Source organism: Cicer arietinum, chromosome 7 (assembly GCF_000331145.2).
Source record: "Cicer arietinum cultivar CDC Frontier isolate Library 1 chromosome 7, Cicar.CDCFrontier_v2.0, whole genome shotgun sequence".
Taxonomy (NCBI): domain Eukaryota; kingdom Viridiplantae; phylum Streptophyta; class Magnoliopsida; order Fabales; family Fabaceae; genus Cicer; species Cicer arietinum.
This window is the reverse complement of record NC_021166.2, coordinates 46,082,672-46,093,994: the sequence shown is the minus strand read 5'-3', so window position 1 is coordinate 46,093,994 and position 11,323 is coordinate 46,082,672.

Sequence of the window (11,323 nt, the reverse complement as noted above, 5' to 3'; positions counted from 1 at the left end):
GTGCTATCAGCATAACCAAGAACCCAGTAATGCATTCAAGGACAAAACACATTGAGGTAAGGCATCACTTCATAAGAGACCACTTTCAGAATGGAGTTATCAAACTTGAGTATGTGAACACTACAGAACAATTAGCTGATATCTTCACAAAAGCATTGCCAAAAGAAAGTTTTTTGAACATAAGGATGAAACTAGGGATCATTGATCCTAGTGAAGTGTAAGTTTTTGATGATTCTGGTACTTTTCAGTAATGTTTTCCAGTTACATCGATTTGGAAATCGATTACCAGCATGGTAAAAGGTTTATAAAATCGATTTGAGAATCGATTACGTTAGCCCAGGATTCAAAATTTCAGAAAATTTTTTTTAACCTTCACGAGCATCGATTTGGAAATCGATTAGCTAAGTGTTCAACCTTAAGACAATCGATTTGGGAATCGATTAAGTAAAACAGGAATTCGATTTGAACATCGATTTGAAATATGACCGTTACTCAAAGTACCTAGCCGTTGGCACTTCATCATTACTGAATCGATTGAGGATTCCCAGCAACGGTAACCTAATCGATTGGGAAATCGATTTACTAGGTCAAGAGTATAAAAGGAACAGTTCTAAATCGATTTCTGCACTTTGTTTTCCAGATTTTCTCAGCTTTTCTCTTGTGTTCTTCATTCTTCTGTCTCTGCATTTGTTTGAATCTGCTTTCTACACTCTACCTACTTCGAATCTACACAAAATTGTTGATATGGCCCGAGTAAAACAGACTCAAGCACGCACTCCATCTCCATCATCCTCTTCCACCAGTGAAACACCATCACCACCTCCAACTTTAACAAAAAGAGTACCCATCCCAACTCACAAAATACTTGCAAAAGATAAAGGAAAAGCTCCTGCCCCAATCCAGGAAAAGCCGAAGAAACGCAAAGAGCCCCCTACTGAAAAGCTCATGGCTGATGCCATGAAAGTAATTACTCAGAAAAGGAAGAAGAAGCCTACTTCTTCTCCACCTCCTAAGAAGGTCTCTGCACCTAAGGAAAAGGAGGTACAACCATCTTTGTCTACAGACTTCGCAAAAAGGAAAATTCATGAAGCTAGAACCATGGATTTTGAATATTTTGATGTTGTGGAATTTACTTTTCAGAACCACCTCAGGTTTCATGGATTGGAAAGTTTTCTGTCTTCTACACTCGACAGCTATCCAAGGCTGATCAGGGAGTTTTATTCTACATTCAAGATGACTGAAGAAGGTTTTACTGCTTCAGTTAAGGGAAAAAGAATTACAATGACTTTTGAGGAGTTCTCAACTTGATCCGGATTGCCTTTCTATGGCAAATCTATTGATGGCAGCACAGAAGCCGACACTGCCGATGAAGGTTGGGAAGAAACACTTGATAGGCATACCGCAGTTAAAGACCTGATGGTCGATGGGTTTGTTGAATCGATTTCACTGCCCATTGGTCAGATGAAGGTTCAACAGAGGATGTTGATGTATGCTTTGACGCGTATGCTGGTTCCACGATCGGGAAATCACGCAGTAGTCCAGAAGTTGGACATCATACTGTTGTGGGGCTTATCCAAAGAGTTAAGGATGAGCTGGTGTTGGATTGTGCTAAGGCACATGTTGGAAGCATCTCAAAGCAAGCTGATGCTGCCTTATCCACAGTTGATAACTAAAATTCTCAAACACTTCAAGGTCTCATTTGGAAATGAGGAATCTGCTAAAACGACATTGGTGTTTGGTGAATCGATAGTGAATCAGATGCAACTGAAGCGATTACATGGTAAATGGATAAGACCTCAAGCAGCTGCTAACCCTGCCCAGCCCCACCCTCAACCTCAGTCTCAGCCTCCACCAGTTACTGAATCTGCTACTCCTGATTTTGTGAACAGAATATTGGAATTCATTGAAGCTCAGATGGCACACAATGCCAAAGTGTTGGAATTTCAGTCCAGAGTAGAAGCAAGTCTAAGGACCATGCAAGCCTCCTTGAACTCAGTTGTTCAAAATGTGGATGAGATTCAGACACACCTCGGCATCAAACTGTCATTTGAAGACGTCGCAGAGATTGGTCGACAAGCTACGGATGAACCTAACCCAAACCCCCTAGTTAACCCTGAGACTCACGGTGAGGAGACACCTGCTGAGGTTAATACAGCGGTCTCAACCTCTCCCTTAGATGATAGTGAGGACCAGCCCACACTAGGTGTTTAGGACCCTTAGGTTTCATACTGTTTTGCTCTGACCTGTTATAATTCTGTGATGTATGATGAATTTTTATAAATGTTATATCTTTTTGGCTTAATCATCTAAGTTGCTCATTAATTGCATTGATTGATTTTGCCTTTAGACATATAAACTTCATTGTTTTTGATGCACTGTGTTATATGTTTCAAACCCAATGCATATGTTCTTTAACATAGGGGGAGAAATTGTTTCTACCTTTTTGACTTAAATGACAAAGGGGGAGAAATATTATAACTTGACAGTTGCATTGTTGATGTTTGTCTGCATGTTGTTATTACTTTGATACTTATGATATAGTTTGCTCTGTTACTTAATAACAAGTAATAATGTTGTTTATAATACACTTATGCTTGTTGTTTTGAAATGCTCAAGTTACAATTGTATGAATTGTCAATTATGCCAAAAAGGGGGAGATTGTTGGATTTTGATCCTTTGATTCCTAATTTTGACATAATTAATAATTCAACAATGTTCATACAATACATGATAAATCTAATATTTGAATTGAGCAAGATTTCAGGAACAACAATCAAATCCTACACACTTGGAACAGGTTGCTTGAAACACAAGAAATCAACAAAAGTTGACTTTTGACTAAAGCAAATCGATTGGGAAATCGATTTCATAACAAAGGTGTAAGGAAACACAACTGTTTGTGTTGGTATAATCGATTGGGCAATCGACTGACTGAATTAGAAATTGAAAATGCACAAGTCAGTGGCACCCCAGTTTTGAGGGTAATCGATTGACAAATCGATTATACAATTCACAAAGTAAACCTGATTGAAATAAATCGATTGGGAAATCGATTGGATAAGTCACAGTGGAAACCCAGTTTTAAGGGTAATCGATTGGCAAATCGATTACTTAAAAATCACTTGCAAAATAACTTTTCCTGTGACATACAAATCGATTGGACAATCTATGTTGTAATATTTCAATCAAGTTAAATTTGGTCGAAATCGATTGGGAAATCGATTGAACCAAATCCCAGGTAAGAACGTTTTCAGACAAATACATACAAATCGATTGGCACGTCGATTAGTATCAAAATAGCTGAGTCACTGACTTAAACTCAATCGATTGGCAAATCGATTGACAAAACCTTTTGAAAACCCAGTGAACTCTGAGCGTGTGACCAAATCGATTTTAAGTATTTGTTAATCGATTATGAAGATTTGATAAATCGATTATGGAATCGATTGATATGTGTTTCAGTTTGAACATAACATCTGCAATCGATTACGAAATCGATTCATATCAGTCTTAACATAATCACTGAGAAATGTTGTTTAAAGAATCGATTGGTAAATCGATTGGGTTATATAGTTTCAAGATTCAAGAAAAACAAGACACACGATAATCGATTGGCAAATCGATTAGACTGGTTTATCACTTTACGAAATCGATTGGTAAATCGATTGATTAATGTGTTTTTCAGAAACTATATAAACTGTCTTCAATCTGTCTTTCAATAACATGAATGATAATAACAATGATATCAATCTGAAATATACATTGAATATTCTTGATACACAATAACACTTGGTTATGAGATTACTTTTTCAGATCAAATTGAAAAAGAGGATTATCAACAATCAAAAAGATAGCTGCTAAACAATCTTGAAAGACAAGGATTCTCAAAAACAAATCTTTGATATCCAGAATTATGAGAAGCCATTTTGACCAAGATTGAAGACTACTTTTTGTTCTTTCTGTATTCTGTTTGTAATAATTCTTTGAAACAAAAACAAAGCGAAACGAAAGCGAGAAAAGCCAGCTAGAAACTGGTGACTACTTTCTTGGGTGAAGAGTGTTCAACAAGAAAGAGTCGTACTTTGATTCTGTGTTAGATTGCTGAGTATCTACAAGGATCAGAGGGTGATCAATAGGAAAGAGATCATTAAGATAGATAGGTTTCGGGGAGGAAACTGGACAATCTGTAATTGATTCTTTCTATTGGAGAAGAAAATCTGAAATCCGTTTGGATTTGCAGGACTGGATGTAGGTTGTCAAGTTGACAACTGAACCAGTATAAATTCTTGGTGCAATCTTCTCTAACCCTTAACTCCTTTGATTTACTATCTTGATATATCTGTATATGTGATTAAAATTAGATGCATGTTAAACATATTCTGTGATAAGTAATATTGTTTAATCTGATAATTTGACTTGTATGCATCTTGATTAATCTCATATCAATCTAATAAAACTTGCTAATTTTGTATGCCACAATTTAATTTCCGCTGTGTGTATGAAATTGATTTAATTTCATAAAGAACTGATACATTCTGATATATTCCGCTTATTACGAGGTCATACATACCAACATTACAGACATAATCATGTAGATAACAAGGAGGATTAATAGTTCTAGTTGATTATCTAAGGGCATATGAATTGGGTGCATGTGTAATGGGGCTAGGAGCAAGTGTATTTTGTTCAGATCCAATGGGGCGAGCTGTATAAGAACGTGTGGTTGTAAGTTCATCCTGGTTGATGGTTGGGACAAGATCATGACCATGTTTTGGTAACGGAATTGTCTCTTTTGTTTCTGGAGTCAGAAATATCCTTAGACACAAGAGTTGGGTTATGACTGGAAATGTCTTGTCCATTTGAGTCATCGTTATAGTCATTCACATAGAATCTAGAAGTTGAATGAATTGTGTCAGTGTGTGAAAGGAAGTCCAAATCTTAAAAGTTAGCATTACGTGAAACTATAATCTATTTATTATGAACATTAAGCAATGCATAAACCTTCAATCTATGCTGATATCCTACATAGGCATATTTGCAAGGCCTTGGATCAAATTTAAGTCTGTTATGAAGAAAGGTGGATGCATAGGACAAGCATCCAAAGACTCTCAATTTACTAAGATCAGGGCACTTTCCATAAAAAACCTAATAAGAGTATTTGTTTTCTAGTCGTCTAGTGGGAATCCAATTAATCAGAAAAACAACATGAAACATTAAGTAAGACCAATATTGTTTTGGCAACTTGGAGTCAAACCTTAGTGCTCTACTAATGTTCAAAATATGTTGATGCCTTCGTTAAACCATTATATTTTGCTATGGTGTGGCAACACAACTCTTTTGATGTGAAATCCATTTAAAAGAGTAAAATTCAACAATCTAACCCATTATCACTACTTCTTATATTCACCTTTTTTTCAATTTGAATTTCCACCAACGAGGTCATATGCTTAATTTTGTCTACCACTTTAGACTTTAATTTCAGCATAAATGTCCAAACATGTCTGCTATAAGCATCCCAAATAGTTAAGAATTATATATATCCAAGAACTGAATGTGTGGAGAAAGGTCTGCAATTTTATAAATGAATCATAGAAAAAATATTTTTTGCATTAGTACTACTAACAGGAAATGACAATCTCTTTTGTCTTGACATGTGACAAACATCACATGTTGCATGTTCCATGGTTGGTATATAGGCATACTTTATGCTCAATACTAAAATTTTATCACGATATAAGTGACCTAGTCTCAAATACCAAAGGATGGCATGAGATGTAGGATTTTTATTTACATCATCAATACCAACTAAACTAGAAATTGAACCTAATTTCTGATTCACTTTGAAGTAATAAAGCTCATATATTTGTTTAGCAAAACCAATCCTCTTCAAATTTTTCCTTTTCTATAAACAATCATGATGGAAAAGTCAACGAGCAAGACTGTTTTATACAAAGTTTAAAAACTTGGAAGAGATTCACTGGAATAATAGGAATGAAGAGGACATTCTCTACCCGTAATTCATTAGTTAATTGAACTTTTCATGTATAAAAATCTAAGTAAAACAAATGTGGTGTTTAGCTTTTGTGTTAAATATCCAACTAGAATCCACAAATTGAGTTAAATCCTACTAAAAACGTTTTACCTCTTAAATAGCTACCATTAGTTGCACATTCCATTGTCTTCTTATAAGTAGTGCCATTAAGCTTTGGTAACGATCCTTTGTTATAGACATGTCGTTAGCTTCTTCATTTCTTGAACTATGAGTGATTGATTTTGGATTTATATTTTAACAACAGTGGTTAATTTTGGATTTATATTTTAATCATTAGTGTAATTTGCATATGAATTGCCACCTTCAAGACCAAAACATCGAGGATATCCATATTTCTTGTAGCATACTTTCACAGTAGAACCTACCTTTCAATAGTAATTGCATACCTTTCCATTGCCTCATCCTCTGCCATGAGTACCTCCATAGCATCTTCCTCGACCATTGGACCTTGTGTCATTAGTTGCATTCACCAGTGCAGTTGACTCATCATCAACAATTGAACAAGTTCCATATTGAACTTTTCTTTCTTGTTGCATTATCATGGAAAATACTCTATTGATTTGAGGCATCTGCTCCATCAACAAGATATGTGATGCTACAATTTGTTAATTTTCATCTAATCCTATCAAAAACTAAATAATTGAATCTTCCAATTTGAAACTATTATATTGCCGCTATAGGAGCCCAACCTCTCTTGACACTATTATTCACAATCTTCTCACTTCCACATTTCTCATCATTGGAAACTATCTTCTCTTTCCCACTATTATTCACTCCTACTACTAATTGAGTTGTACAATACAACGATCATCAACAATGGAGTATAAAAAGTCATCCCGTACAATTTTGTACTATCATTTATTGTCTTGTCCGATACTGATTGTTTTGTAATTCAAATGCACTCTTAGGGACATATCCAAAAATTCAACGGAAGCCAAATAATTTTAAAATTTATTTTAATATTAAATAATTATCGAAATTGCATAGTCTAAAAATTGAAATTGATAAAAAACAAACTGTTGTTATCCTTTGTACCTCATCGTTGAATATAAAAAAACACTAATAAAATAAAATAACAATAAAATTGAATATGAAATAAAAAATTGAATCAATGTTTTTATTTATTTTTATATTAACAAAAAGAAACAAACCAACCGTTCTTAACAATATGTTTTAGCACTTATTATTATTATTATTATTATTATTATTATTATTATTATTATTATTATTATTATTATTATTATTATTATTATTATTATTATATTATTATTATTGAGACAAACATTATTTTTTCTCTCTAATTGGAACTACTACTTATTTGTATTATTTGAAAATTAAAATAAAATAAAATAAGAAATGAAACTGATAAACGATGTATGTTACTTTTAATTAGAACTAGAAGGTAATATAGTAATACTAATTAGTACAAATACGTCAAAAAGTTAGTAGAAAATTCAACGAAAGCATCGGTTCATTTGTTCCATTACAAAATTGCTTATTGATCAATATTATATAGAACAAGAATAGGGAGGGGCAAGAGCCCAAGTCTGCCCTCCCTTGGACCCGTCTCTGTGGAGAGTCTCTTCATATTGACAGGAAAAAATTTCACGATCTTTCTAAGCCTTTTTCATATGATTTTAAATTGTGATTATGGTTAAGCTGTGAACTTTAGTATTACGTGAAAATACAGGAAACGTGGTTGATGCAGCCTAAATAGCATTTGTGATGTAGCATAGACATAAAAAAAAAGTGTAATGTTGCAGTTGCAAATCGCAATTTAACATTTGCTTCACTACGCCAAAAATGACATTTAACAGCGCCCATTTTACAGCACTTGCTAAACACAAGCGCTGTTGTAATTATATTTTAAAAATAACGGAACCTTTTACAGCGCTTTTGATGACAAGCGCTGTAAAATGGGCGCTGTAGTAGGTCATATAACGTTTGCGCATCACGTTATAAGGCTTTTACAGCGCTTGTCAAAAAAGCGCTGTAAACGGAAGCGCTTTCGCGTATCAGTTACAACGCTTTTTTCACAAGCTGCTGTAAACACATGCGCTTCCAAATATTTGAACTACCTAATACAGCGCTTTTTTCACAAGCGCTGTAAAATACATGCGCTTTCATTGAATTTAACTACCTATTACAGCGCTTTTTTCACAAGCACTGTAAAATACATGCGCTTTCATTGAATTTAACTACCTATTACAGCGCTTTTTTCACAAGCGCTGTAAAACACATGCGCTTTCATTGAATTTAACTACCTATTACAGCGCTTTTTTCACAAGCGCTGTAAAATACATCTTTCAAATAATTATATACGTTGCGAACCCTAATATCCTCTACGTACTGTGCGGCCATCTACGTTGTCTAAGGTATTTTTTACACATGATCTGTTATGTTTTGAAATTGTCAAAAATTGTCAAAAACTCATACCACATGATCTGTTCTGTTTTGAAATTGTTAGTTGATATTGGTTTCTTTTTGAAACTTGTTGATATGTTTTGAAAGCTTATTATTTTTGTTACTGCATTTATATAGGTGGTATAATATGGATAGGAAATGGATTTCAGCCAATCGATTGTCAAAAGAGTATGAAATTGGAGTGAAGGAGTTTGTTGAGTTTGCAGTGAAGAATGCAAAAGATCCAAATAGAGTAGTTTGTCCTTGTTTAAAATGTTGTTTTGGAAAACGTGTTAGAGAAGATGAATTAGAAGGACATCTAGTATGTAATGGAATTGATCAAAGCTACACATGTTGGATAAGACATGGTGAGAAAAAAAAAGGAAACATTAATTTTGAGAATAGTTCGACATATGCTTCAACTGACTTCGATACAGATACATATGAGCCGGACCGAGTTGATGAGATTGCAAAAGCAGTTGAAGAAGATCTTCGAGATTGTCCTAAAATGTTTGAAAGTTTGTTGAGTGATGCAGAGAAAGAATTATATAATGGTTGTACTAAATTCACAAGACTGTCAGCGATATTAAAGTTGTACAACTTAAAAGCGAGTAATGGATGGTCTGATAAAAGCTTTACGGAATTATTAACACTCATAAAAGATATGTTGCCAGATGATAATGAACTTCCCAGTCGAACCTACGAGGCTAAACGGATTTTGTGTTCTATTGGAATGAGTTACGAAAGGATTCATGCGTGTCCTAACGATTGCATTTTATTTCGAAACGAATATGAACTACTTAAGGCGTGTCCGAAATGCAATGTCTCTCGATATAAGAAGAAAGAATCTACTCCAGCAAAAGTCGTGTGGTATTTTCCTATAATACCAAGATTTAGGCGCATGTATCGCAGTGAAGAAGATTCAAAACACTTGACATGGCATGCAGATGAAAGAATTAGAGATGGAATGTTTCGACACCCTGCAGATTCCCCACAATGGGCAAAAATTGATCACGAGTATCCTGAATTCGGGATAGAGTCAAGAAATCTAAGACTTGCACTTTCTACTGATGGAATGAATCCACATGGTCTTCAAAGCATCTCACATAGCACGTGGCCTGTGATTTTGGTAATATATAACCTACCTCCATGGTTATGTATGAAGCGTAAGTTTATGATGTTGTCTCTGTTAATTTCTGGACCCAAACAACCGGGGAATGATATCGACGTATACTTGACTCCTCTAATCGAAAATTTAAAAAGTATGTGGGAGACAGGTGTGGAAGTTTATGATGGGTATAAGAAAGAATGTTTCAATTTAAGGGTTATGTTGTTCGGCATAATTAATGATTTTCCAGCATATGGTAATTTATCAGGATATAGCATTAAAGGTCAGTGTGCATGTCCTATATGTGAAGAGAGTACAAATTGGATGCGGTTGAAACATTGTAAGAAGAATGTGTTTCTTGGACATCGTAGATTTTTACCTTATAGTCATCAGTATCGTGGGTGGAGAAATGCATTCAATGGAAAATCAGAGGAAGGTAAAGCTCCTTTAGCACCGACTGGATATCAAATACTTGAAAAAGTACAAGGTTTGACCAATAAATTTGGCAAACCTTTTGCGGGAGAGCTGGTGAAAACTGGGTGGAAGAAAAAGTCAATTTTCTTTGAATTGCCATATTGGAAGTCATTGTATGTAAGACATTTCCTCGATGTGATGCATATTGAAAAAAATGTATTTGAAAGTGTTATTGGTACGTTACTCAATGTTCCAGGAAAGTCTAAAGATGGCGTCAATGCAAGATTGGACTTGGTCGATATGGGAATAAGAAATGAACTGGCTCCAGTAAAGAAAGGAAATCGCACATATCTACCTCCAGCCGCTCATACTCTATCTAGAAAGGAAAAAATTGTTTTATGTAAATTTCTACACGAAGTTAAAGTTCCAGAAGGATACTCTTCGAACATTAAAAATTTGGTTTGTATGAAAGACCTCAAGTTAAAAGGTTTGAAGACCCATGATTGTCATATTATAATGGAGCATTTGCTACCAATAGGTATACGTTCCATTTTACCTGAAAAAGTTCGACTAGCCTTAACTAGATTATGTTTCTTCTTCAGGGAAATTTGTAGTAAAGTGATCGACCCTCAGAAATTACCGACATTGCAGAGGGAAATTGTTGTTACTTTGTGTGAGCTTGAAATGTATTTCCCACCATCGTTTTTTGATATAATGGTTCACCTTACTGTTCATCTGGTTAAGGAGACACAACTTTGTGGGCCAGCTTATATGAGATGGATGTATCCGATAGAACGATATATGAAAATATTAAAAGGGTACGTAAAAAGTAGAAGTCGACCAGAAGGTTGTTATTACCGAATTCTCTTTATTATTCTTGCCCTAATGTCTTAGTGACATAACCTTTAATTCCAAAGTAACCCCTAATTCCTTAGTAGATTTAAGATTAGAATTAAGCATTACCGTATAGAAAAAATTCATGAATTTCTCATCTCAAGCATTCGTAAAGTCCACTTCCGTTTCAAAATACAAATCGTAGAACATTTTAATGTTGATCAAGCAATAAAAAGCATTAAGCACAGAGATGACTTTCGTTTCAAAATACAAATCGTAGAACATTTTAATGTTGATCAAGCAATAAAAAGCATTAAGCACAGAGATGAGAAAAATCATTCAATAAACTCATTCATATAACCAGAAATCAAATCATAAAAATAAGGGTTTCATCTTGTTACACTCATCCCTAACAAATAGGGTTTAGTTACTCATGATAGAAATAAAAGAGATAAAGATTAGAGAAGAATTACAAGAAGGATTCATGAATGATTATTGATAAAACTGCTCCA